Here is a 24,612-nt window from a genome sequence, read left to right on the forward strand (position 1 = left end):
TTCTCTGTTGGAAAAACATATTGAGTCACTATTGACACTCAAGGAGAGCCTTATCTCTTGCAATATATACATAGTATAGGGTCTATACATACACAGCACTTGGAATTTTGACTAGTCAGTTCGGCATGCTTTTATCTCAGCAAGAATTGTCAGGCATAGTCACTTTAATCAACTTGAGAGGAATTTTCATTCCATTGCCCCTTACTGATATTTTTTATTCTATTCATGCACTGGAAACAATCTTTATACTCTCCAATCTAATCTCTTTTACCAAGTCCATCACCCCCAATAGAGACCAGTCATTCCTTGTAGCCTAAGACTACATTTTCCCCTTTGAGGCCCAAATATCTCTACTACATTACTTTAAATTGTTTATTTCTCTGCCTAGTATAAATAATGGCTTATCACATTGGATAGTCAGTGTTAATTTGAAATAATAAAAAAAAGAGATAGGATTCTATTCTACTGCATTTCAGAAGTCATGAAGCTATCTTGTATTTTGTATCTATACATTTTCTTTGGATAAGTCTGTGTTTGTGGCAAAATTACCCTTCTTTGTCCAATGAAATTGCTAACCCAATATTTATATTTTTTTTTTCTTCTTTTAGCCTACCTACTTACCTGTGATGGGATGAAGAAAACTTAGAAAACTTGGATCTGAAACTAGAACTTTCCATCTGGATGATAAACACTCATTTGGTCCAACTCAGTCAATGGTCCTGGAAGTCCAATCCGTCATCTAATTCACAGCATTGAAAGTGAATGATACCTATACTTTTAAACACAGGCAAGCATACAGGTGGCCATATGCCTCAACAATGGATGGATAACAGCTGTGAGGTAGTGATACTTAATGTCTAGGTAAACAAGAGGAAGGGTAGAAGTTATCCAGTGAGCAGTAGAGTTAGTCACTGTGCTGGAGTTCAGTAGTAGGATTTGGGGCAAAGAGATACAACCGAAATCAGAGGTGAGACATAGATCCTGGAGTGCTAGGCAGGTTATGAAGCCAAATGATTCAAGCCCAAGTATAAAAACTAAATTATATATGTAAGAAATTGGTGACAGTGGAGGAACTTCACCAGTTCTTGTAGTAGAGGCAACCTGACACTAAGTTTCAGAGGACTGCATAGCAGCTATTTGTACACATTATCTTCTGGATAGAATTGGTCCTAGAGAAGCTGATGGGGGTAAAAGTAGGAGAAGGCTAATTTTTTAAGACAGGAGTCAGCAAACTTTGTTTGTAAAGGGCCAGAAGGAAATATTTTAGACATGAAGACCATACAGTTGTAGCTATTCAGCTCTGCCATTGTGGTATGAAAGCAGCCATAGACTAAACCAATGATTGTAACTGTGTTCCCCCACCAAAATAAATTCTTTAAGAAATATGTAGTACACCGCATTTTGCCCATAGGCTGTAGTTTGCTAATCCCTGTTTCAGAAGGATATTTAATTTTCATGATGAAGGGATGATAAGAATGGGACAAAGACCAGGCCAAACACTTGTCTCATTTTAAGCAGTGAATTGGATTTAGGACCACAGTCTGCCTTCTCTTCCTTCAATCATCACTTTTCCTAAATCTATTGAAGACTACTTTCAAATACCTCTTTGAACCTCCCTAGTTGAATTGGTCTGTTTTTTTATATAAGACTTAGAATAATATGAGTAGTTTCACATCACAATTATCTAAGACAATAATTGAGTATAGTAAACAATGAAGGTACTAGAGTGCAATGATATTTTACCTTTTCTTTGCATATGCCTGCTTTTCCTTTATTTTCATGACTGCAACACAGGGAAATAATTCCTCAAAGATACTTCATAATCTTTGCCTGTAAATTCTTAAGAACATAGTGAGTACGCAGTCCTTTCTGATGATTGTATAAGTAGGAAAATATTCCCACAGAAAAGTAAGGCTTCTTATTTTGAAGCTTTGAGTAATGCAGGTCAGAAGACACAGGTCAGTAAAGGAGAAGCAGAAGCTGCGAAGTCTCAGAGAGCCCCACACTGTTTTCTGAATAATTTATTTGGCTGAAATCATATGGTGACCTTTGGGCTACAAAATATAGATCATGTGACCCAACCGTACTTTCTTCTGGTTCAGTTGAAATGTAGGAACTCCTGACTGAAACAGTGGAGAACAAGTAAAAAAATACTGAATTTCCCAGAGGAAAAGATAACATGCTCTATGGCTAGAACTAAGGAGTACTGAAAATACACATCTTCATATTTTCCTAACATTCTCCAGATTGTGCAACAAGTCAACACATGCTATTGTATTACTACAGTTGTATTTACTTCCTACTTGGAGTCAAGCCCTGTTATGAATTTGTCCTACAATATCAAGAACCCACTGCAGGCTTTAAGTGATACTGGAGCTTGTGGGAGAAGTCCACTGGGAGTTGATGGAGTTATAAGTAGCCTTTCAACCAAACTGCAGGTATAGTATTCAAGAAAACTACCAGATTTTGCACTCAAAATGTATTTTATGGTCAGAAAAACAACTTATGAAAATGGTATCCTGGGGCCCCATATTTATTCTCTTCCAGTGATGTCCAGATAAAGTTTGCTCAGTTTACAAGTTAAAAGAGGATTTTCTTCCTCACTCTCAGTGTAGGAAATTCCCATTAGGATAGAAACAAAGCTGTATTTGCTCAACCTCTGACACTATCACTTGGAATGACATTTCTATAATCCAGGCTTTAGATCCGATCATGTTGAAGCACAAGCCAAAAGCTGCATCACTTTTTACCAGCTTCCCCCCCATTTCTGACACATTTGCTGCTTTCTATCACTATTGAAGTCCCTACCCTGCCCCGTTAGTACAGGTGAAAAAAATATTTTTAAATTATGTCAGTAAAGAGCCCAAATTCTCTAATTTGATATCATAAATCATTTGTTTCATAACTCCTAAAACATGGTAGAATTGTCATTCGTATTGAATTCTTAGACCTAACTGTTTTAGGTAGCTCTTAAGCTGTATGTCACACATTCGAGTTTACTTTTGTGTATGGCATTAGACAGTAATCCGGGTTCATTCTCTAGCATGTAGCTATCAAAGATTTAGCTAATCGTGTTACAGCTGGACATGGAGATTGCAACTGTTCAAAAGGCCTTTCTAAAATATGCTAGGCCAGAATGACTAATAGCATTGGATAATAGTATGTTGGCTGTAAAAGAGAGAAAAGAGCAAATATAATGGTTAGTGAAATTTGGCAAGCTTAAAGTGAAAAAAGTACAAGTGAGTCTTTCAATTTGTTGTTGATCTGAGAAGCACCGGGCTATTTTCACAAATGTATAAAGATTGGCAAGAACACATCTCTGTAGACTGTGATAACTCCCTCTGCATGAAATTTTAAAACACTGGTTCAGCCATTTCAGAGGAAAAGCCAAGTGACAAGCCTAAAAAACAAAAACTCATAAAATAAGGATTGTACACAGTATAGTTACTTGATATTTCTGTTGCTGTTTAACAAATTACCACAAATTTAGCAAGTTAAAGCAACACTCATGCATTAGCTCATTGTTCTGCAGGTCAGAAGCCTCTCATTACTTGCCTGTATTCTCTGCCCAGGGTCTCACAAGGTGTTGCTTGAGCTGAATTCTTATCTGGAGGCTCTGGAGAAAAAAATCCCTTCCAAGCTCATTCTTGTTTTTTGTAGAATTCAGTTCTTTCTGGTTATAGGACAAAGGCCCCCACTTCCTTACTGCCTGTAGTCTGGGGTCGGCTCTCAGCTATTAAAGGCCACCCACATTCCTTGTAGTATGTCCCCCTCCATATTCAAGCTAGCAATAACCTGTCAAATCCTTCTCATGTTTCAAATCTGCAATATCCTGTTTTACAACTAGCAAGAAAAAACTCTCTGCATTAAGGCTTCATGTCATTAGACCAGGCCCACTTAGGCAATTTTCCTATCTCAGGATTCCTATGCCATAGAGCATAACCTAATCATGAGAGTAAGATCTATAATATTCATAGTCCCAGGTGCTATGCAGAATGTGTACATGGGGTGTGTGTGGCAAATCTTGGGGGTTATCTTAAAATTCTGCCTATCATACTTAGGAAAACCAAACTCACCATTAATAAATTTAATAAATAGTTTCAAAGCACCTACTATGTGTCACCACTCTTCTATTTGAGTTCTTCCAATCAGAAATTAGGGTTTCTTCTATATTGTAAATCTGCACCAATATATTAAAGAGGTTTAGAGCACAACTTTGGGATGAAACAGACCAGAGTTGAGTTCCACTTATACCACTTATTGGTTGCATAATCTTGAGTAAATTTTTTTTTAAGTGTAGTTGACATACATTCTTATATTGGTTTCAAGTACATAACACAATGGTTCAGAAGTTCCCCATATTATTAAATCCTCACCCTCACTAGTGCAGTCACTATCTGTCAACATAGGAAGATGTTACAGAGCTACAGGCTATATTCCCCATGCCCTACTACCATCCCTGTAACCAATTTCATTATGACTGAGAATTTTTGTGCCCTTTTATCCCCCTCACCCTCCCCACTGGTGCACTCCAACCCCTCCTCCATGGTAACCCCCAGTCACTTCTCAGTGTCTAAGAGTCTACTGCTCTTTTGTTCATTTTGTTTTGTTTTGTTTTTATACTCCACAAATAAGTGAAATCGTATGTATTTGTTTTTCTCCATCTGGCTTATGTTACTTAGCCTAATACCCTCTAGGTCCATTCATGTTGTGGCAAATGGCAGGACTTCTTTCTTTTTCATGGCTGAGGAAAACTGGACAGCTACATGCTAGAGAATGAACCCAGATTACTGTGTAATGCCACACACAAAAGTAAACTCGAAATGGATTAAAGACCTGAATCTTGGGTAATTTCACTCATTTCCTTAAGCTTCAGGTTCTTCACCCAAAAGGGAATAATAATAATAGTATCTATTTCATAGGATTTAATGAGGATAAGTGAGATAATGTCTGAAAGTGTTTAGCACAATTCTGACATATGTCAATCACTCAATAAATAATAGGAGCAAATGTTACATAACTTTTTGAGACACATAGGACAATATGGCCAGGAAGTGTGTTTATCTACTTTACAAGAAGATGGATATTCCCCTAGTTTTCCTTTCACTATATAACTCATCCTGAAGATATATTTATATCTGTGTCCATGGTAACACCTTCAGGCAGCACTTACTGCAATGCACATCAAGCTTACCATTAACCTAGACCAATAATTCTGGTCCTTTATCCAGAGAAGATGGCAGCTCTATGGTGCTTGGATGATCTCAGTTCAACTTTTCCTCAGCTAAATGGCCTCTGAAGGATCATTCTTCTTCTTAATATAAAATAAATTAGAAAACACACAAACATGCATATGCTGCCCTCTCCATCATAATTGCACCTCAAAATCAAAGAAGCAATAATGGAAATCTAACCCAAAGTCTCTAGCTTTAGCTGACAGATTAGAAAAAGTTTTAATAAATTTTGTCAATGGCTACTTTCTACCACTAAGAAGAGACTCCCTGAGAAAAACATAAATCCAACAAAGTTTACTTTGACCAAGTACAGAGAAATGTACAAGAGGCATGGATATGCAGAGAAACTTGTAGAACTTTAACAGAGAACCAGTCTAATTTCAAAGGCATTTTTATACTTCCTTTCCACCTTTATACAGACAGGCAAATAACTGAATGCCATATTTTAAATTATTGAACTAAATCTTTTTTGTATGGTTTTAGAAAAATATAGTTTTCAGAGAAGCTGGGAAGAATTATCCTTCACCTATATCCAGAAATTTAATAATGCAGGGTATTGATCATCTCATCCAGAAACTGAAATTGAGAAAGCATGGATCATATTATCCTCCTCATTTTCATGATACTTTTACTTAGTGCTGAGGCTATATAATAAAGAAAAATTTGTAGCTTATATTTGGTAGTATCGGAGCCTGTTACTGTCTCAAATTGCTAATTGAATTTACTTATAACAAGGAGTTATTCCAACAAATATATTCCAATCCCTTTGAGGTTTGTTTGTTGTACAAAGGGATTCAAAGCTGGCTAAGGTCTATTAAAGAGGATGCTTCATAACATGACATTAAATACATACATACATATATGCATCAATGTGAGGTATTTGAGCTTTGTATATTTTTTTTAATATATCCAATCTCTAGAGCATTCTCCTTTAGATACTTACAGTCCACTTTGGAGCTCTCATATAGGCACTGAGGTACATGGAGAGTCAGCTACATAACTGGATCATCAAATTAAGGATCTGGTGAATAACAACGGCACTGAAAACTATTTTTTGAGGTACTCTATAGACTGAAGCAGTCTGAAGCAGTCCCTATCCAGTGAGTTAGCAATCTAATTAAGTACCTAATTTCAAAAATTAAGCCCTTGATGTTATCACTTACTAAGCAGATGGCTGACTGCAAGATGGGGGTGGGAGGAGGTAGGAATGAGAACTAAAAAAAATGCAATAGAAGTTTTTTGATAAGTCATTCCACTAGCAGAATCTAGCAGAAATCAGGTAAGAGTATGAACTTCTGAACAGTATAACATGACTTAATGTTGACCTTTGAGAGTGGTCAGCACTCTAAAAACATGTCATTTTAATTAAATACAGATAATTTGAGAAACTTCATAGGGCTTCCAGCCTAGCATAGATGGACTAGGAAAAATTAATTTTATTAGCCATTAGTGTTTTTCATCAACAATTTCTGGTTCTCTCTCTGGAAAAATGGTAGAATTGCATTACTCTGTCTCCTTGGGATTAGATGTGGCCATGTGACTTTTTTCATCATTGAAATATGAATAAAAGTAACTCATGTCATTTTTCATATGGAAGCTTTAAGAGCCAGAGTGCAATTTACTGATTTCTCTCCTTTGCCTTGCCATAGTCAATGGCAATGCCCTGGATTGTAGGGACTCCAGTAGCCTGGGCAAATGAGGTATAAACCTTGATGTTTAAGCCAATGAAACATTGAGGTTCTTTGTTTCTGCAATATCATCTTCTAGCCTATCCTATTATGAGGACCATAAAATCTATTTCTGAATAAGATAAGAAATGAAAAGTAAATTACGATGAAGCTCTATTTTTATTTGAGAGGGAGGTGAGGACACTGCTTAGTTATTTTATTAACTAATGAAGTAAAAATATAACACATCATGGACCAAAAACATAACCTCATACATCTGGATCCAAAATTTTTGCATTCATTTGCATAAGTCAATTAATATTTGCAGTTTATACTTTTGTGCAAGATTTGCATTGAAGAGAGTTTCAAAAATAAAATAATATACAAAACATAGATAAAATTAATTTAAGAATTCTCCTGAAGTATTACTGCATGCTATAGAAAAAATTATGCATGTAACTGTTGTGACTGTGTCCTACAACTATTGATTTTTTTCATTATTAAATTAGCATTATTAAGAGGATGTAAGAATTTCTCCCTTGAATAATCAATAAGTCTTTGCATGCCATCATCAGTACCCTATATTGTCTCACAGTTTGACTTCATATTATGTATTAAAGGTCAGTGTAGAAAACAGAGTCTTAGAAAATGTATATGTATATTGAATCATATTTGCTTACTGACTTCTATTATAATTTTAGAATTGCTTTTCTATTAAAAAGAAAGAATGATTACTTGAAAATAGAATGTGAACTGCATTATCAAATCCTGATAATCACTTTAAGAAACATTATATTTATCTATGTACATTTAAGTATCTTATGGAATACCCCACAGTAAGTTTGCCAAATGGAAATATCACTCTGTTGGTTCTATTGTTTGTTTATTGGTTCTTCAACTAACCTCTACTGAGTATCTTCATGTGCTATGGCAGATCCAAAGATAAATAAGTCATGGTTCCTACCCCAGGGGTGACAGTGGCATAGTTGTTTATATATTGAATATTAAAACTAATCATAATTGCTTTATGTCCTTGGAAATTATAATTTACTCCATTAAACTTGTTTAAAATCAAGTCATCACATTCACACTTCATACACTTAACAGAACTGACTAGCTAAAAATTGTCATGAATATAATTTCCATACTGAATTCAATGATTTTTGAGTGGTTAACAATTGGTACTAGCAGTAATGCTAATATTATTCCTTAAGTCTTTGGAAAATTCAGGGCACATTATCATTCCATTTTCCTACAAAAATTTTCACTAAACAGACAAGAAACAAATATCCCTAACATTGAGTGACAACTAGAAATTGCGTGAACAGCAGCAGAACAGAACTTACTATAAAAGAATCGAAGTAAGCAAAGTTCAAAGAATTAGGTAACATACATAGGAATAATCAGACAAGAGATTGAGTCCAGGGATGTCATTTGGGGCAGCAAGAGTTTAATAACAGGTATAGGCATGCAAGTGCTGGGAGTACAGAAGTTCAGATGAGTTAAGAATGACAGTAGCAAACAAATGACCATGGAGTATGAATTATGATCCCAATGTATTGTCTGTTTAGTGTCTAACCACTCATATTCTTCACTATATCTTGCTCTTCACTCTTCTGTATTTACAGCCTATGGGAAAAGCGGAGCCCTGTAGTCATTCTTTTCAGTCACTAAGATAGGTAGGCCTGAAAGATGCAGGGATAGGGACTTATTGCCAAGTTTCTCAGGATCAGTCTTATAGACCAGTTTTCCCAGTTGATGGGATATTAGACATCCACCCAGATTAATAGAGGTGCCACCAGATCTCCTAAATATAAAGAATTTTCTGGGCATAATATGGATTTGTCATGCCTTTGAAAAAATTACTGGCTAGAGGAGGGAGAAAGCCATATGTGAACTTCTAAGAAGGGAAGAGCTATAAGTGAACGTCCAAGAAGGGTTGGACCTTTGCCTCTGCTTGAAGTGAAACCTATCGCATGTCTGATTCCACTGGGTTTTATAAGCCACATCTGCCATGTGAATCGTACTGGAAGTCCGCAAAAACAAGGTATTAAAAGCAGAAAGCCAACTATATTATGGCAAAGAACCATAGTCCAGAGAACTGACAAGAACAGGAGACCTAGATTAGCTCTGAAATTAGAACTGTGGCTATTTGCTTTCTGTCCTATTTTATACTTCTGCTGTGTGGAGTTAGGCAGGAGATTTCAGGTGTGTATAGCCAGCAGGAGAGGCAGAGCATTGCAGGTATAGCTAGCAACTGTTTAAGATAAGGGCAAAGGTCCCAGGCTTTTTGGGAGCTACTTACATCAGTCTTTAAAAGATCTTTGCCACTTTGGCAGCTCTTTTGAAGGCAGTGGAGATGCTGCAGGCAAAATGGCACCTGGTAGATTATCCTGAACATAGGCACATGTAAGCCACACAGATTAGTAATTCAATTCACTGCTATACTTTATTAGTTGAAAAAAAATCCAAAGTAAAATTAAATCAATGTAAAAACCGCGAGTGACTTGTATTTTTAGTATCATATTAATGGTCTTGCTATCATTTATTCATGATTAGTATATCCTTTTTATATAAAGACATTCAGGTGGTAAGGAACATGTTCTCATCAAACTCCTGAGAGACTAATACTAGGTTCTGTTCAATTTTATTCAGCTGATGTTCAGCTGCGTCATTTTCAGCATGAAAGTGAAGGAGCTAAAGGTATAAAAAATATCTGTCTGAGTCTCCCTGGACCAGTATTGCAGAAAATATTTTCCTCTGACCTCCCAGAATCATGGCAGTATTTTGGGCTCCACATTGAGCAGTAGATGTGGGCTTTGCTGAAGAACACATAAGGGAAACAATAGATGAGCAGTTGCCCTAAGGTAACTAACGTTCTAGGCCTTCTGCATAATGGCAGGATTATTTCTGTTTCTTCAGGTTTAAAGTTTAAAATGAGGTGAAACTCGAATGTAGTCTAAATCCAGTCTTTATATTGTATATACAGCTGCATTTGATATAAAATCAAGTATCATTCTAAAGGGTGTTGTAAAATGTTTCTAGATTATCTGGAAAATAAAATAATTTTTTCTCATCAAATAATAATACTGGCAATAATAGTTATAATAATAAATAATATATGATTTTTCAATGCTAATATATGTCCATGCCAGGGACTATGCCAGGTTTCTCTCTTTCCATCATTTGCAACTAAACTGTGAAATGGGAAAACACCACAGAATGGGGGTTGGGGTAACTCACTGACAATCTCAGAAGAAAAAAGTAGAGAAAGTGAGAGGAAGTAAATGACATTAAATAGAGGAAAGCAATGTGTCTCTCTCTGTTTTCTTTGTTAACAAGTGTGTGTAATAGAGTAGCAATCCAGAAAGCCAAACACGTGACAATTATAATAAAAACCAGAGCACCCATTTCTTGAGAACTTATTAAAGTACCAAATCTTCTGTAAAGTACATTACATGGATTATTTCATTTACTTGCCAGTTTAAAGAGAAAGAAACTGAGGTTTAAGAAGTACACTAAGTACACTAAGGTTTAAGGACTACACTAAGATCATGCAGCTAAGTGACAGACGCAACATTTAAACCCAGGTGCACCTGGCTCCACAGACTATCTAAGCTCCCCGATTTAAGGACTTGTAACAACTGCACTATAGTGAGAGCTGCTGGTGGAAATGAGGATGACATAACTAATCTCTGAGTCAGATAAGATGCTTTACTTCTGGCATACAAGTGAGGTATACCTCCAAGTTCATTTTGTAAGCTGGAGGAATATTAATTTCTACATGAAAATACTAGGTCAATGGACTTTTAAAAACGTGCTAATTATATATTTTTTAAAGTTAACTCTGTGGTAAGAGAGTCTCCTTCATATTTTGTATATTCCCCTGAGTACTAGTAAAGGAGAAAAGGCCAAGAAAGGCCATATTCTCATGAACCAGACAGCAGTCCCCATTGGTAACAAAGTACTATAATTTGTCGCAATGTTCTCTCACATAGGCTGTACACTAGCCTGGAATGCACTGATTGCCCAAGAAAGAGAGCCCTGAATTAAAAGGCCACTGTGTCTTTTAGGCCAACTGAAAGACAGAGTATTTCCCCAAAATAAAAGCATCAAATCCCAGACAAAAAAGATTTAGAGAGCATAAGCCATGACTGCCTTCCATGAAACTATAAAAAATTTAATGTGCTAAAGAAAACCTTTGGCTTCTCTTGAGCTATGTCAACTGTTTGATTATTGTCAATACATCATCATCATAACTGAAACGTATTGAATACTTAAGCACTATACATACAGGATTTATTTAATCCTCACAACAATACTGTGTGGTAGCTACCATTATCATGACCACTTTACATTAGTGGAAACAGTGGCAATTAGAGGTTAGATTACTTGCCTTTGGTCACCCCAGTAAATACAGATCTAGAATTCTTCATCCAGGCAGTCTGATACCCCAGCTACCTTTCAACACTATACTATATCTCCTACTGAACCTGAAAAATCAGGTAAGATTATAACTATAATTAATTATCAATTTCAGTATTAAAGTAACTCTCATGGTTATACATCTCCTCTGGGTTGGTCATAGATACATATAGGGGAGTCAGAAAGACATGGTAGGCAGTTGCACTAAAGTGAACAGAAATGGGTCAACTGTAAACACTCCAAACAAAGGAAAGTTTTAAGAGTTCCAATATATACATACAAAATTAATTGCTCAAAAGATGGACCACTCTATGCTGATTGGTGTTTCCACTTCTGCTGCTTTCTTGTTAAGAGACCAAGATGAGTGCAAATGAAAGAAGAAGAAATGTAAAAAGCATCACACTGAAAATAATAGCTGAATCCTTAATCCAAGGATGCTACAGGTAGATATATATTTAAGGAAAATGACTGTTAGTTGCACATAAATAATTTGGAAAACTACATAAACTGTGATATTAAGTCATTGATAAAAAGCCCAAATAGAATACAATTCTCCAAATTTTAGTTTCACTCATTTTAAATAATGATAATGGTATTGATTGTTACAATTCATTATATTCCTGCTCTGAGTTAGCTACTATACAGTCTGCACATAAGCCAGAATTGTTTTTAAAATTATTTTTAAAAACTTGTAGGTTTTTTTACAAAATGTTATAAAGTATAATTAGTATGCTTATGTTACAGGGTAAGAAAATTCAGGCTAAAATAAGTATTTTTCCCCAAAATCACATTAATGGGTAGAAGAGCAAGGGGCTAAGCTTTGATCTCAAGGGTAATGAATAGGGTCCAGTGCTTTTTACCTACTATGTGCTAGGTATTGATCTAGGTAAGCCATAGGCATTGTCTAATTTACATTTGATGGATGTTCACTGGAGGGATATAAATCATACATTTCAATGGATAGGAACAATAGCTACTAACTGTTTACTTGCTGGAAAACAGCTTTATGGCCAGGTAATAATCAAATTTATTCTCAGAAACCATCCTTTCCCTTTTCTTTGGTCAGACTGATCAAATGCATGCTGACAGCTCCTGAATCAGCAAGTAGGACCTCAGAACATGTCCAGGTATCAGCCATGTGGTATACATGAGCCATGACTTGTGTTTGATAGACTATATTCCTGAGCCAAGTAGGCACATAGCTGAAAAAGATACTGACTGATGGCCAAATTGTGTTTCCCAAAATACTACTACATACAGTAAAGAAGGGACAGAACATGTCTAGTCAATAATGCAGATTTTAGTCTTGTCCCCAGAGATAAGGGTTATAAATAGTTTCTATAAAATATTAATAAGTTTGCACATTTATGACCTTACACCAAAATTATCTTTTCTCTTTTTTTTTCCAGAGTAGTTTAAGTAATTCACCTAAAGCTGAAGAACAAGGGGGAAGAGTGTCAGAGATTGTCATTTTTCAGAGGTTTATGTTTTGTATTAAATTTGGATACCTTGTTAAAATTGTTTTTTTTCTATTTTTGCAAAGCATATCTTTTTTCCTTTCATTTTTATAGCAAGTTTAAGAAATCATTTAAAAACTAGTGGTCAGTGACTTTAAAAAAGATGTGTTCTGGCCATTGACAAAATGAGCTGTTCACGTGTACTGGTGGTGATTGTTTGCTATTTTTGTGATAATAAAAACTTGAAAAATAGGAAGGAATCCTGCAGAGCTCTGACTAAAGAGGACTTTCTAATATACAGCAGTTTGAAACAGCTGCTCAGGAATTTAATAGCCCCTTTGCATGTGCTAGCATTTTGAGCTAGAGCTGAAAATGTAACATAGTCAAAAAGGCCTTCTCTTGATTCCAGTTCACATCAAGACGAACCCAAAAGAATGCCCTTGGATTCATTCAACATCCTTCTGCTGTCTCTTACACACATGCAATACCCATTCTTCCTTCTTTACTTGCTTTTTCACATGTTTACTCATTATGATCTGTAACCAACAACATCACCATAACCTGAGAGCTTGTTAGACATTCCAGAATCCCTGGCCTTATCTCAGACTCAGACCTACTGAATCAAAATTTGTATTTTAACAAGATTTCTGGTGATTCATACATACATTAAAGTTTGATAAGCACTGCTCTGTAATAGAGGTTTCTCAGCACTGGCTCACCATTAAAATATGTATTGAAGCTTTAAAAATACTAATGCCTGGCCTGAAGTATCCCCATCAAAATGTTCTCATTTAATTAGCTTGGTGTGGGTTCTGATCTGGTAATTCTAATGTTTCGAATTGCCCAGAAAGTAATTCTATCATTATTATTCTAGATGTTCACACATTTTGACTCTCTTCACTTGGCTATGGATAATCCAACTTTGCTCTGCTCCCATTCATCTTAACTTCAACTTTTCAAACCGAGTTGTTATCTTTTACCTTATTTCTGTTTATGATGGTCAATATCTTTGAGGAACAGAATGAACACTTCTCAAATAAATCCTTGCTGCTTTGTCACTGGACATACTTGTCTTTAATTTCTGTTCTTAAATGGTGGCTGCTGGCACATTCATAGCCCTGGATAATTGTCATTTGACTAGATTGGACTCAACTGAGCCACATCCCTAAAATGAGAAGCAAAGGATATCTGACATAACTATAAATGTCAAAATACTCACTAAGAGTAGAATTGCTGATTATACATCAGCCTTGATTGAGTGGTACTAACTGTTATTAAAAGGTATGCACTACTAGCCAGGACCATATGTACACATGTATTTGTTAAAGGTGTTATCTATATAAAATGTCCTCAACCTTTTCTTGGTTAGTCATAATCAGTAAATCCTCATTAGAATAGCAACAAATACCCTTTCATGAGAACACTAACCCCAAATTTCTTTGTCATTCATAGACATATGATATTTCCAAAGGAAGTACAGATTAAGGGGAACTTAAGATCATAATGCTTAATTTTCTATGAAGTTTCCATGTTCATTATACAAAATTTAGTGCAAATTATATTTCTGAGTCACATTAAATGAGCAGGAGTACAGAAAAGATCACATTTTCTTGAAAGTGATTAAAGTGATATTTTCACCTCCAGTAGAGCAGTAACAATACAATACTGACAATTTTTATTACAGCCACTGAATCACTTCTCAACAGACTGGGAAATAACCATCTTAAGTCTATGTGCTTGTCACTTTTGAAATATAGTGGGTGTGTATCTGTGTGTATGTGTGTGTTTATTTTTCATAGTTTTCTTGAAGACAAATTATTACGTAACCACCAGTATTTATGACTCTGTCAGTGTATATTTGAAAACCAATACTTACTTTTAAATGATTAATTCTCTAAGTGGATTGTTCTTTATTTTAGTTTACTTTCCTTCTTTTACCACAGTTTCACTTCCATCCTCACCTCCAGGGTAAGCCAAATTAACAAATAATACCCACATATCAAACTAGATCTAGAATTTTTATACCAAGATTGAAATGTTAACAGACCAGGACTTTTCAGGTCTCTGGAGGAAGAGACTTCATAAAAGCCCTTTAAGTCATTTCCTTTTCTAAGCCAGGACATGTGTAGTGTTGGGTGACTCATCATATGAATATCTTACAATGAAAATACAGAGAACTGTGGGACTGTGCACAAAGAAGGTACCTACTAATGGGATCACTGCACCATTTGTCCCCAGGATCCCTTTGGAATTTGATAATGCTTTGTAAAAGTACCACCTTAATGCCCAGAGACATTTTGTTTAGACTATAGCAACTTGCTTCCAGCAGTAAAAATCAACTTGAACAAACTGAATACAGAATACAAACACTTAGACTCAGAGGCCTTGGAATCTTACCAATATGACTTTGAACTTGAATAGCAATTTTTTCAATATACACAATCTTTCTGATCAGTTCAGGCCAGAGACCGGAAACTAGCACAGTAGTTCCCAATGAGCTCAGTTATTGAGTGAAATCTCTGAATGAACATAGCACTTACTAGAATAGTAGGAAATGCAGTAGAGATTTAATAACTGCATGTGAATTAAATGGAGAATTTTATATCTAAAACCTGAGTGTGGGGGTTGAGTAGGTTTGAAAAGGATGAATTGCATGGGATGCTAACTACTTTCAATTACATACCGGAATGCTGCTGTTGGAGGAATTGTAGTGCCAGACTTACTGACATTACTTGAAGGCAAGTCATCAAATGGATGTGACCTGAATTGTCCATGTCAGGAGGATCTCTTCCAAAGTTAGTCCATGTCTATGGTCGTGGGATCTCTATCTGATGTGCATTAGGTTCTTGAGTTTTAGGTGATTGTAAAAGACAGTGTAGGGGTAAAATTGCAGTATTTCCAGAATCTCTCACCTGGCCTTAGTGCATCTCCACATCAATAGGTGTTTCCAAAGGGTGGAGAGAAGTAGTCCATCTCCATATCAATAGGTAATTACAAGGAAGAAAGGACATCTCTGGACCAGACAGGTTCGGTGGGGTCCCTTTCTGCAGCCAGGTCACAAGAGACATGGGCAATCAGAAGTGAATGACTGCTTTTAAGCAACAAATGGGTTTCTCCCACTTTATATTTCCCTTTGACTGATTTCGGTTTCAAAGGCATTTTGCCCCCAGCTGGGAAAATATATTCCCCCCAGAGTTACACAGTGCCATGAGGATATGCTATCAGCCATGGTTATGGACCCGTAAATGCACATAGCTATGGCTACTTGTCCCTGGCATTTTTTCTTTTGTAATTCTTTTGAGTTTACTACACTGCAGGAGTTATTTCTCTCTTTTTGATCTCTCTTTTGCTAACTATTTTGACTCTTTTCCCCACTTCATTGTTTTAAGTCATAAGAATATAAGTTGTGTTTCTACTTGGGAGCTGTCCTGAGATTCCTGGAGTACACAGCAACAGACATTGTGGTGAAACCTCAGGCTCTTGCTCTCTCTCTCCCCTTCCCTCCTTCCATTTCTCTCTCCCTGTCTTCTTTACTTTGCTTAGCTGAGATGCCTAGAAGTGGTTTCCCTGCTCAAGCTTGTAGAGACCAAGGGTAGATGTTTTTAAGAATTGGGGCAAACTCTCTTTCTCTCTTACTCCTCTCTAAAATTTCTGTTTCTTACTGCTACCATGCTCTGAATTGCCTTTCCCTTTCATTACAGTAATAATATCTGAGGCTCTGGTATTGGACTTAAGTGCATAAGTCAAAAGAGGAGGCTGTTTGGCTTGTATCGGCCCTACACAGCAAGCTGGCTATCTCTATTCTATGCCAAAGAAAGTTTACCACATGGTCCAACACAACTCACTGAGGATCCACACTGTGGTATGTGACCACTCTTAATGGTAATAAGGTTACTTAAGCTCTCCATGCCACAGTTTCCTTATCCCTAAAATCTGGATAAATAAAAGCACCAACCTCAAAAACTTGTAAACATTCAATGAGAAAATGTGCACAGTGTGTTCAAAATAGTATCTGGCCTTTAGTAAAAGCTATATAAGTGTTTGTTATTATTTCTGTTAGTTACTACAAAAATGAAGATGAGTTCATGTTGCCAGAGCATGGGGATAGTCAAGAATATATTAAAGGCTTTATCCCCAGCCAAAACACTCTCCAAATCCTACTGCCTTCTTTGGGTGCTAAAGATATATCCTGGCTTCAATTAATGTCATAAGAAGGGTATTCATGTCTGCCAGTCAGCTAGTCCTAATCCAGCTGGGGTATCTTCCTTCTAGTTGAATTATTCTTTTATGTAGGTGTGATCCCAATGATTCAAAGAAGATTCTTTGAGCAGAATCAAAAGCAAGTGTCCTTGCTGGATTTGACTCCCAGATATTGTCTGGCCCTCAAGGAGACAGTGCAATGTGGACATTGTTAAGCTGGCACAGAAATATAAGTTCTTGCTTAGTGATCACTTTGATAAGTTACAGCTCACTCTAACAAAATAATTCAGCTAGGTACATGGGAGTGTGTATTTGTAGAAAGAGGAGAGAGAGAAGAGAGAGAATGGAGAGAGAGGAGGGAATTAATTTGTTTTCTAGTAGAGAAACACGTGCTGAGCAGTCTTCTCTACATGTCTTCCATTTCAGTTTTTCAAACCCAAGGAATTCAGATGGTTGTACGTGACTGAGCCCAACATAACTGTCCAAAGGAATCACTGTTTTGCATATTGTTTAAAAGAAAAATTTCAAACTTTAAGACAAGAAGCTCCTTTCTCCTCAGTAATATATACTTTTGTTTCAAAGTTGAACTTTCAAAGGCTCTGAGATTCTGCTCTGTACAAAAATAAAAGAAGAAATAAAGAAATTGAAACAGCTGTTCAAGTCTTGCCTGCCATTGTAATAAAACATATGAGCTACTTTCTTTCTCTTTCAACCCTCTACCAAGATTTTCCTTTCACACATAATCTTCCTTTGGGTATGTGTCACCAATTTGCTTAACACTGTTACACACTGCAGTTCTTTCTTTCATGAAGGACTAGCTGGGAAAGTCTACCTGTCTCAAGATACAATCATGGTTTTGATTTATTTGGCTAACAACATATAGTTAGTATCCTGCAAACAATATAGACTGAGTATCTAGTGTAATGAACAAAATCCACACACCTGAATATTAACCCCCCACAAGGAAATATTGATCTTGAATAATACTTGGTATACTCTATATCTGGGCTCTTATGACTGTTCTCCAGGAAGAGATATGCAACCTACACGAAGGAAATGCTTCTCAGGTTATATCTACAACCCATAAATCACTTTGATATATGATCATAGTGCATTAAAACTGACTAGAATCCAGTAATTGACAGATTGTTTTCAAAATCACTGATTCAACAATCTTTCTTTCTAAATTATTTTGGGTGTATATGCAGTGCTTTTTATCTGAGCTTTCTGACCATATTAGCAGTCATTCAAGTACTTTATTCATTGTGAGGAAGAAATAATATAATACATATAAAAGCATAATCTAAACTGCTCCATAATATGCAAGAGTGAGATAGTATTCTCATGTGGCATTCTTCCAAAGGGATGTGGTGGCATGCAAATAAGTGTATCTTTGCCTTGGCTTAAGATTTGTTCCTATATCCCTGACCCTTGTAATATACCAAGAAAGGGTAAACATCCCCAGAAACCTGAACTACAAAGCTTCCCCAGTGTCCTAATATCACGGGAGTTAGAAAGGACTGCTAAATGGTGGTCTTTTAACCTTGTTCATTTGTCTTTTCAATGCTATTAATGACATTTTACTCTCTCCAAATTATTCAGCCACTCTGTATGGCTATGTACTCTCTCTCCCTCCCTCTCTCTGTAAAATGGGAATACAAGCGCTAACTCAATTACGGTTTCATGGTGGTAGGAAGATGGGTTAATATTGACAAAACACTTTGTAGTTTAAAAGTCCATTCCAACATTAATGAGCTTTATTAGAGGATTGCATTGCAGCTTAATGAAGTGATGACTCAACTGACATTACATTTTGGATCCCAATCAGCCAATTTTAAGCCCACTGAGTTTGAATGCCCAGATGCGCATTTTTCCAGTCCGGAAATGATTTTGCTTGGGTTCTTATGCTTTTACAGATTTTTTCCTAGCTACAGGCATACCTCTTTTTATTGTACTTCACTTTATTGCACTTTGCAGATATTTTGTTTTTACAAATTGAAGGTTTGTGACAACCCTGTGTTGAGCAAGTCTATTGATGCCATTTTTATACTAGCATTTGCTCACTTCATGTCTCTGCATCACATTTCTCATAATATTTCAAACATTCTCATTGTTATTATATTTGTTACCGTGATCTCTGATCGATGATCTTTAATGTTACCATTGCAATTGTTTTGGGGCACCATGAACCCCACTTATATAAGACAGTGAACTTAACTGATAAATGTTTGTGTTCTGACTGCTCAACCGACCAGCTGTTCCCCTATCTCCCCTCTCTCTTCTCACACCTCCCTATTTCCTGAGACACAACAATATTGAAATCAGGCCATTTAGTAACACTACAATAACCTCTGAGTGCTTAAGTGAAAGGATAAGTCATTCATCTCTCACTTTCAATCAAAAGGTAGAAATGTTTAAGCTTAGTGAGGCACCAAAAGCTGAGAAAGGCCAAAACCTAAGCCTCTTGCACTGGTTAGCTAAGTTGTGAATGCAAAGGAAAAGTTCTTAAATTAGAATTAGAATGCTACTCCAGTGAACACAAAAGTGGTAAGAAAGCAAAACAGAATCACTGCTGATAGGGAGAAAGTGTTAGTGATCTGGATAGAAAATCAAACCAACCAGAATATTCCCTTAAGCGAAAGCCTGATCCAGAGTAAGGATCTAACTCTCTTCAATTCTAGGAAAGCCGAGAGAGGGGAGGAAGCTGCAGAAGAAAAGCTGGAAGCTGGCACAGGTTGATTCATGATGCTTAAGGAAATAAGCCGTCTCCATAACATAAAAGTACAAGGTGGAGCAGCAGGTGCTGATGGAGAAGCTGCAGCAAGTTATCCAGAAGATCTAGCTCAGATAATGAAGAACATGGAAAAACAGATTTTCAGAGTAGATTAAACAGCCTTCTACTGGAAGAAGATGCCATCTAGGACTTTCACAGGTAGAGAGGAGAAGTCAATACTTGGCTTCAAAGATTCAAAAGACTGATTCTCTGTTAAGGGCTAATGCAGCAGGTGACTTTAAATTGAAGCCAATGCTCATTTATTATTTCAAAAACTCCAAGGCTTTTAAGAATTATGTTAAATCTACTCTACCTGTGCTATATAAATAGAACAGTAAAGCCAAGATGATAGCACACCCGTTCACAACTAAATATTTTAAGCCCACTGTTGAGATGTGCTGCTCATTGACAATTCACCTGGTTATCCAAGAGCTCTAATGAAGATGTACAACAAGATTAAATTGTCTACATGCCTGGTAACATAGCATCCATTCTGGAGCCCTTGGATTAAGAGGTCATTTCAACTTTCAAGTCTTATTACTGAAGAAATACATATTGGAAGGCTATTGCTGCCATAGGTAATGGGAAAAGTCCATTGAAAACCTTCCAGAAATGATTCGCCTTTATAGATGCTATTAAGAACACTTGTGATTCATGGGAAGAGGCTAACACATCAGCATGAAAAGGAATTTGGGAGAAGTTGATTCCAACCCTCTTGGAAGACTTTGAAAGATTCAAGACTTAAGTGGAAGAAGTAATTGCAGAAGTGGTAGAAATAGCAAGAGAACTAGAATTGGAAGTAGGGCCTAGAGATGTAACTGAATTGCTGCAATTTCATGATAAAACTTTAACAGATGAGGAGTTGCTTCTTATGAATGAGAAAAGAAAGTAGTTTCTTGAGGTGGAATCTACTCCTGGGGAAGATGCTATGAAGATTGTTGAAATTACGACAAAGGATTTAAAATGTTACATAAACTTAATTTGTAGAGCAGTGGAAAGGTCTGAAAGCATTGACTTCAGTTTTGAAAGTTCTGTTGTGGGTAAAATGCTATCAGACAGCATCACATGCTATGGAGAAATCATTACTGAAAGAGTCAATCAGTGGGGCAAACTTCATTGTTATTTTTAAAAATTACCACAGTCAACCCAATCTTCAGCAACCACCACCATGATCAGTCAGCGGCCATCAACATAGAGGCAAGACCCTCCACCAGCAAAAAGATGACAGCTCACTGAAAGCTCAGATGATGGTGAGCATTTTGTAGCAATATTTTTTAAATTAAGGTATGTATATAGTTTATTAGACATAATGACATTACATACTTACTAGACTACAGTATAGTGTAAACATAACTTTTATATGCACTGGGAAAAAATTCATTTGATTCACTTTATTGCAGTGGTCTGGAACCAAATTTGGCAATATCTCTGAAGTATGGCTGTGTATTTACAGTAAAAATGCACTGCTCAGTTATGAGGGCTCTTTAAAAAGTCCATGTTCTGACTTACCCACTAGAAATATATCATTAGTATTTTAGTGGAAGTTCCAAACACAAATACAGTTATTGGGTATCCAAATATTTTGTTTAACAAATTGGATTAGTATTTTCTTACAAATAATGAGAACATTAGAAAGTTGCCTGTAAAGTGGATTACTGTATAGCAAATCCCACTTTTCTATTGTCATTTTAAAATTACATATTTGTTTCTCTGTTCTCCAAAACAGTCTCAGTACATAATTACATAATATTTGAGGATGTGGCAGTACTTTAAAGTGATACATCTAAAGGGAAATGTTCAGCTTTTATGAAACAAAATGTTTACTTATTCCATACAATGAGCACATAAAACATGGTTATACAACAAAAAGCAAGTTCATGAGCTTTGAGATTATACCATTAATATTATAGCTAACCAAAACTGGGATGGGTCAAGAGGGAAAGTGGAAGGACGTACCAAAGTAAATTTACTCATCTTTAATATTAGATGACTTTTGCCACCCTAAATCTTGGCACATTGTTTCACCTTGGATGATATTTAATTGTATTCATTTATCCACATTAAAAATTAAAATATGTTAAAGTATCATCCAAAATGGGATGGGAGCAGATTTAGAAGAATGTATGTACTAAAACTCAAAGTTACCCACAAAACGCAAAATAAGGCTGCTTTTATGTTTGACACAGCAGCTTAAAGATCCAAAAAGGAAGAAAACTTTCAATGAAATGGATTCACAAGATGAAGGAAGGAAGATAAATAGAAACAGCACAATTCAAAAAGCTACAGTTCCAAGTGAAGCAACAAAGAGGTAAATAGGAGTGTTTTTAATGAAAGAAAAACAGGTGGAAAATCTTTCAAAAGCATCACCAACTATTTAACAAGGTGGCTCAATATCCTATCCACATCTTGCCAGCTGTAGGACAATGAGGAAATAATATATTTATTGGACATACTCATGGTTCTACTATGGCCCAACATAAGATTTTCTTCACCTCGGCAGTGTGATACTATGATTAATACTTACAATACCAAAAAATTAAGGGAAGCTTCAGCATTGCCAGCAGTTAAACTTGTAAGAACTTGGACATTGCTGAGTTAAGGCTCAGACGACTCAGATATTCTCTACAAGATTGCAAGGCAAGGTTAAATATGATACCTACTAAAAGAGTAATTCTTGCCTGAGGCAAGCAGTTAGACTTTAAAATCCTGATCTACTTCATCCATTCGAATCCTACTTTAGTATCCTTACAGCATTCAAAATATACCATTCAAAAATATGTATTTTACTGCTATGAAGTAACTCAAAAACAGAATCATTTCCTGCAACCTAAGGTTGTTGTTCCTTTTTTTTCCCTTTTTTTAAACATCCACATTGTAACAGTGAAATCAAGTAGTTTCAAAGCAGGCACCCTTAATATGGGAATCATTAATGAAATTGAAGTACACATGTCTTAATACATTTTTTGTTCCAGGTGAAAAGTATCAGGCATGGCTTTCATTTCAAAGGGAGGCAAAAAGAGGAAATGCATTGACAATCCAGTACTTTGGTTGGTCCAGGGTTCTGGTAATTTGTGAAATCTTTAGATTAAAATAACATCACAGAGGAGTGGAATATCAGAGCATGTTCTTGTGTAAACTACTGAAAAGGCGAAATTAGGCAACATCACATTTTCTGAGTTTATAGCGTATAAAATCTCTATGGTTTTTGGACTCTCTAGATTCTAAATTCATTTCTCAGGGGTGTTTCTATAGGTTCATTCTCAAGAGGAGCCAACATTTCAACTAATTTTATCAGTCTGCTTTGGTCAATTGTAACCTCTGATTAGAACCTGTACTGAGATCTTCTGGATAAATATTTGACCCATGTTAAAATAGTGTTCACCAGGAATCTGATTTTTGTATTATTTTGCTTCCAGTTCTGGTTCAAGGCCTGATTAAAACAACTGAACATTCAAAGTAGGGCTTAGAAAAAGTACAGCCCTCAGTTCTTCTGGATCTGTTATTTCTCAGTTTATTGGTAAAGTATAATCCCATGTCCCAACTCCAGAAGTTCTCACTGAGCTAGAGAAGATCTGCAAGTATAACAGATTCATTTGTAGGTGGTCAGTAGTTCACATGGTGATAAAAACCGCTCCTTGAGAATGTGATGAAAGCTGGTTACCTTCTCAACACTTGACTTATTTTGTGTACAATTTCAGTCTCCTGGACCTCTGAGGTCCATCCAAGGATACCAGTGTAAGATGTAGATCTATATCAAAGTGGGATGCATACTTAATTTACAAGTATTCTCATTTTCTTCAGAAAATGTTACAGATTGATAGTTTAGCATAATAGTTCTCAGCTTTTACATCTTATTGGTATAAAAATTGATGGCATAAAATGTTTGTGTACTTTTCCCCACAGAAAATGCCTTCATATCTGAATTCATATGAGTCTATCAAAATACTGATGAGGTTTGGATCACAGTTCCCCAAAACCACCAATGGTGGTCTACAGTAAATTTCTTCATGGCAGAGCTACATCTACTCATTTTCATATCCAGCTCTTTCTTTCCCCTACAACCTTGGTGCCTAAGATAAAAATAGGTTTTCAATGAATACTTTTACTTGGCTCAGTTTATTATTTTATTAATTGAAAAGATGCACATGTGTATCAGAAAAATGTACAAAATGTAGAAAATGGTAAAATAGTGGTTAGCTGTGATTGCATCCATTTTATCTTGGGATTATTGTTTGGAAATGTATTTTACAAATGAATCTTCCTATATCCTAATTCCAATATCTTCCCAAGAGCTGGCCACTATTAACAATCTAGTACTTTTGTAGTATTTGTATATATTTCATATATTGTATTTTATATATATTATATATTTTATAATTCCTTTATCATATTCTTAAACACACATAGATGTGTATGTATGCATACACACATCTAATCCTCTTTTAAAAGATATGATGGCACAGTTTTTGTGTTGCATAAATTGCTTATCTCACGCAATTCAAAATACTATGATTTTTTCTCGTTAGTTGATATAAATCTAATAATTTTAATAATTATTATTAATTATAAATTATTGATTTAGTAGATTAGTAATTTCTACTGAATAATTTTAATTTAACAGTTGCATAGTAGTCAATAAATATTTTGGAACTTATGAATTAATTACATTATTAGTAAATAAATGACTTTTGGCTAATGTCTTACTGTATTATTTTAGAAATAAGGCTATAAATAAATGGATATGACTGTTCTTATAAGATAATAGGATTCCAGAACTATTTCTTATTCTTGTTTAGAATATAAGATTTCTCTTTTAGAAACTAGGCGAATTATTACTAGCTTCCAAAGATCAGGAA

The sequence above is a fragment of the Manis pentadactyla genome, chromosome X, assembly GCF_030020395.1.
Source record: "Manis pentadactyla isolate mManPen7 chromosome X, mManPen7.hap1, whole genome shotgun sequence".
Taxonomy (NCBI): domain Eukaryota; kingdom Metazoa; phylum Chordata; class Mammalia; order Pholidota; family Manidae; genus Manis; species Manis pentadactyla.